Genomic DNA, 6,000 nt, shown 5'->3' on the forward strand with positions numbered 1-6,000 from the left:
ATATTTAATTTTTTTAATAATACAAAAATGTATTATTTAAACCTTAACCCATTAGTTTCTGAATAATGTAACAAAATAATGAGCATTACAACACTAACCTGCAAGCAAGATTATATTCTACAAAGACAGTGGTACCTGTATGGATGCCCAGAGGGTCAAAGTTCTCCATATTGACAGTGACACAGTTATCAGCAACATCTCTAACCACCTCATATTCCACTTCCTTCCAGCCCAGCAGGGACTTTTCCACCAGGATCTGGCTGCTCATGGCCAGAGCCTGTAACAGAACAGAGCAAGAGTGAACGGACTTAACCCACTTTCATCATGCCAAATCATCTCAAAAGCAGCCATATCAAGAGGAATCAAATCGTCCTTGATCTTCTAGAGTTAAAAGACTGTGCTATGAACACATACCATAACTTTCTGAACACAACTTCATACCCAGTGAAAAAGAAGCATTTATTGAGACTCTAAGCTGCAAAAATTTGGGTAAATATATATATATATATATATATATTATGGCATCTTACATCAAACATTAAACAACCTTTAATAAAAATCTCTCTGTTCAGGAACATTCAGCGTTTTAAGCCCTATACCTGATCATAAAGCAGATCGTTTTTAAATTCAGAATGTCAGAATTAATGAGATGAAGTAACATCATGTTATGTCATGTTTTACAGTGCTTACCTTGCGAGCAGTGTCCTCTAGCTTCTCTCTATTAGCACACAGGCCTTATCCAAGGCCACCCAGGGCATAAGCTGATCTCAACATGACAGGGTAGCCAATCTCATCTGCTGCCTTCAAGGCATCTGCCACCTTCCAGACAAAGATGATCATCAGTACATAATAACCAACAAATATCTATTATATAGTGTCCAAACGTAGCATCTACATTGAAGTTTTTGGAATCCTAACTTTGAGCAGTGCCAAATTTTGTAAATGTTCAACTCACCGTTTTAACAGCGATACTGGGAGCAATCTATTCGTTGATCTCCATTAGTTTATCTGAAAAGAGTTGCCGGTCCTCAGTGGCCATAAGGTGTGCCCAAAACTTGCACTCCATACTTCTGCAGGACGCCACTCTGAAAGAGCTCCACCCCTGACACAATGGACAGGAACATAATGCAGCATCAATCAAGCCTTTCAGTGTTGGTGACTTAAGTTTGATGCTGAATGCTCACCGCAGTTGAGAGCTGTCTGTCCTCCAATGGAGAGCAGGTTGCCATCGGGTCGCTCTACTTTGATCACCTCCATCACAAACTCAGGAGTGATGGGCAGGAAGTACACAGAGTCTGCCTGCTTTGTGCCAAACTTGTTAGTTTGTACCGAGGCAATGTTGGGGTTAATCAGCACCACTTTTAGGTTTTGCTCCTGTAGACAGAAACAAGAAACACTGCTGTGAGCAAGAACCCCTGTACTGTTGCTTCAGACACAGACACGACATGACTCTGGAAAATGTACAACTCTTTTCTGGAAAACTTGCAATAAAAAATTATAATAATAATAATAAACAATCATATATATATATACACACACACACACACACACACACACATCACATCAATCACATACAATAATGTTGTTGTTGTTACCTAAAACAAAAAAATATTAAAAATAATATTTGTAATGAAATAAAAACTTAAATAAAATATAAAAAATATTACATTAAAAAAGAACTTAAAAACGTTTTTAAATTGATTTTAATCAAAATATGGCATTGTGTGCATGTTACTAACAGCCCTTAAGATCTCCCGCTGTTGTATTTTGGATGCTTATGTGCTAGTGTCCCAACTAGCTTAACCAGCAAGACTTCCATGGTTAACCAGCTTCACCACAAAAGCATTTTTGCTGGTGAACAATGCATCTAAGGATAGTACATCAGCAACAAACTAGCATAAACTAGCTTACTATACACCATTGTGAATATGCTGGTCTAAATATGTTTCGTCAGCAAGATGTCTTCAAAAAGAGTCTATTTGCTGCTGATGGTAAAATAAATAAATAAATAAGTCAGGGCAAACATGTCTGCGGAAAGGTGGTACTTGGATGATCTGATTTGATCAGAGGTGGTACTTGGATGGGTCCAAAAAGGACTGAACTAGGTCATTGAAAAGAGGCACAACCAGCAGAGAGAAATTAACAAAACTTCTCACCTTCATAGCTTTGACAGCCTGGGATCCTGAGTAGTCAAACTCTCCCGCCTGACCGATAGACAGGCCTCCAGATCCCTGCACCAGCACTTTGGACACCTGGGTAAAACAAAGACAACAGACAACAGTATCTATCTGTATCTGTACTCAACACAATGAGATGACTTCCAACTTATGTAGTTTGTCTCCCTCACCTGGATTTTCTGAGGAACAACAGGTTTCTTTGGCATCACAGATGCCATGCTCCCCTCCTTTCCCTTCCTTATCAGAGAGATGAAAGCATCAAACAGGAACTATAAAAGACAATTGAAGAAAGTGCTCAAGTTCACTGGCTGGTTTTTAATGAAATAATCAGCACCCTGCTGTGTAGGGCAGCCATGTATGAATCCCTACAGAGGGTTCAACACAACATGATCAAGAGAGAACATTCAGCCATGAAAAATAAAAAGATCAGACTCTTCACGATCCTCTGACAGTGCTGCAGTACCTCTGTGTCTGTGGGTCCTCCCTTGGCCTCGGGGTGGAACTGTGCTGTGAACACTGGCTTGGTACTACGCATAATGCCCTGAAAGAGAAGAAGAGAAAACAGTGTTAGACTTTAACCCAGATTCCTCTAAAAAAAGAAAAACGATTTTAGCAAATATAAATCTTTTCTAAACAGCCTAAGAGTTCATTAGCAATAACGACAGATGCCATCAAACCAATGTTGAGGTATGTTACTTTAACAGTGAAATGCATTATTTAAAAAGCTTCTAGGATCTTGTTTAATTGGATTAATTTTTTCTCCAGGCAGTCACAGTTCAAGCAAAAGTTCACCCAACAATGAAGAACTTTTCATTACTTATGATGTTTTTTTTTGTTATGTCATTATATAGAAAAGCCAACCCAAAAATTTACATTTTCACCCATATTCCATGGAAGAGAGAAAGTCATACAGGTTTAGAATGACATAAGGGTGGTTAAATTATGAAAAATTAAATCCAGACCTCATTGGTTCCATCATTTGCATTGATGAAGAGAGGACTCCAGCCTGGAGGAAGGGATTCACTGTCTATGCCATACCCATGATTCTGAGCTGTGTGATGAAGGCTTGGCCCGTCATCACATTCACAACTGGCTGGTTTTGGCCCCTGTACAAAATGAGAACCAATTTTTTAAATTAGTCTAAGGACACAAATGACAAAAGTTAAGCTTTCTCTTCTTCTGCCAGAGTATTTTTGCGTTGTATTTCATTCCCAGACCCACATTAAAACAAATTTGAAATATAATCAGTAAATTATGGTCTATATACTATGGAAGCCCATTTCCGCCACTGAATAAAAAAATATAATTCTGTAAGTCATAATAATGAGAAACTGTCTCAATTTAATGACAGACTATGGCATTATACACTCTAGATTACAGAACAAAGCAATGTTTGCGGTGTTCCTGCATGGCTTTGACCAACAGATGTCGCTAGCGTGCCCATAATAATTCTCATAATAACGACTTAGTTTCTCATAATAACGACTTAGTTTCTCATAATAATGACTTAGTTTCTCATAATAATGATTTGACTTACAGAATTATATTTTTTTATTCAGTGGCGGAAACGGGCTTCCGTAGTAATATGACAATATGACATAAAAAAAATTTGACTACCAGTATGGCCTAACTGATGTCAGCAGTAAATGTCATTTCAGATGAAAGATTTTTTTCTTTTCTTTTCTTTTTGGAATAACATGCACAGATGAATTGTTCATCATAAAGACAATGCTATCTTTCATTCTGTACCTTGCAGACATTTTGAATCCGGGTCTTCACCAGTGAATGATCTCCTGGGCTGTTGGAGTTGAAGAGACCGTCATACTCCAAACTCATCCGGTCTTGGTCCCATGGCACTAAATGCACCTCTTCTCCATGCTAGGATATAAAAATGAAAAGTCTTGAAATATGACAAGCTATATTACTTATTGTTTCCACATCTTTCTAGGAAAAGACCACAACCACAATTCCTTACCTTGACAAGTAGTCGTATAATATTGTGCTTGATTCCACAGTCAACAGCAACCACTTTGATAGGATTGCCTTTCCCAAACACTTGAATATCCTTAGAGCAGGAAAGGACATGGTGAACACTCAATGAAAATGCAATGCACAGCAAATTGACCAAGTATGCTGGTTACCTTGGTTGAGACCTCAGCTACGAGATTTCTCTGGTTTGGGTCTGTGATCTCCACTGACTATCCATCAAATTCAATCTTCCCCAAAATGGTACCCTTATTAGATGAAAAATAATAGGAACCTTCAGATGTATTTAAAGCATCATTTTGGACAAAATGCATACTTCAAAGTAGTGTAAATGCTGACCTTGTCTCTAATGCAAGCTGCAAGCACAGCAAAAAAAAAGATATGCTTTAAATACTTACTGTAGAAGTGAGTAGAAGTAAGAGTATATGGAAACCCACCTTCTCCTCTTGAAGCCACTGTGCCAGTGATTTCACAGCGTTCCATTGACTGTACTCAGAACTGTAGTCCTGAACCAGTAGTCCTGACACCTTCCGACAACAAATATATGGAAACAAACCATCACTACTACAGATAAAGGTTGAATATACACTCATTAACACTAATACACGAATAATTACGATTTTTTTCATGTTTTTATAGATTTTTTTAATATAAGAAGTCTCTTAGTGAATAAAAAAATACAGCAATATTGTGAAAAGTATTACGATTTAAAATAACTGTTTTCTATTGGAATATTTGATTTCTGAAGATATTTTATCTGACACTGAAGACTGGAGTAATGGCAGCTGAAAATTCTACTTTGCCATCACAGAAATAAATTAAATTTTAAAATATATTAATATATAAAACTGTTATTTGAAATGTTAATATTACTGTTTTTACTGTATTTTTGATCTAATAAATGCAAGCCTTGGTGAGCATAAGACTTCTTTCAAAATCATTTTAATTATTCCAAACTTTTGACAAGTAATGTATATTTACATTTATGTATTTGGCAGATGATTTTATCTAAAAGTGACTTATACTGCATTCAAGGTATATATTTTGTGCATTCCATAAGGAATCAAACCCATGATCTTGGCATTACTAGTACCTGAATGCGATCGGACTCCACATTTTTCTTCAATCCCAGCTCATCCAGTTCCTGGGTATTGGGAACACCGTAGTTTCCCACAATGGGGTAGGTGAGGGTCAGGATCTGTCCTCTGTAACTGGGGTCTGTCAGAGCCTCAGGATAGCTGGAGATGATACACAAACTTTTAGAAAATACTAATTATACAATACTAAATGCTAATATGATAACCTCAAAACTATAAAAGGAAACAGAATACTGACTTGACAAAAAAATATATATATTTTAGGTCTCATGTAGCTAAAACTTTTGAGAAGAGATTTCTCAAGATTGACTGATGCTAGGCTGAAGGACTTAAGTGCTTGAAAGATTCAAGAGGAGTTACAGTTTAAGTATTTGGACTCGGGTTATAAAATGGTTTTACATGAATGTTGCCAGTCATTTGTCATTTGGGAAGTTGTTTCTTTTGCCAAAACACTATGACCATATTCATGGGGTCCCTTCTTACCCAACTAGTTCTGCTGTAGAGTGATCATGGCCAAAGGAGTAGCCCGTCATCTTCGTGCCATCTTCAAGCACCAGGTGTGCAGTCTGAGTCTGGAAAATAGACTATATTTAAAGGCAACAAATGTGTGGGTTGATTCATGATGTACAACATGAAGCAAATGTCTGGCAGATTTCCAGGATTTCTGACCGTCAGTTTTCACCAAAGCTTCTTTACGTCGTATCACTCAACCAATTAACTCAAAGTTAACACACCTTCAT

The 6,000-nt window shown here is 37.3% G+C and overlaps 1 pseudogene; it reads right to left on the reverse strand.

Moving 5' to 3' along the window:
* The window catches only part of LOC107673725 (carbamoyl-phosphate synthase [ammonia], mitochondrial-like), a 35,349-nt pseudogene extending 29,349 nt beyond the window's left edge, over nucleotides 1-6,000 (reverse strand).

Source organism: Sinocyclocheilus anshuiensis, unplaced genomic scaffold (genome assembly GCF_001515605.1).
Source record: "Sinocyclocheilus anshuiensis isolate Anshui unplaced genomic scaffold, SAMN03320099.WGS_v1.1 scaffold808, whole genome shotgun sequence".
Lineage (NCBI taxonomy): Eukaryota > Metazoa > Chordata > Actinopteri > Cypriniformes > Cyprinidae > Sinocyclocheilus > Sinocyclocheilus anshuiensis.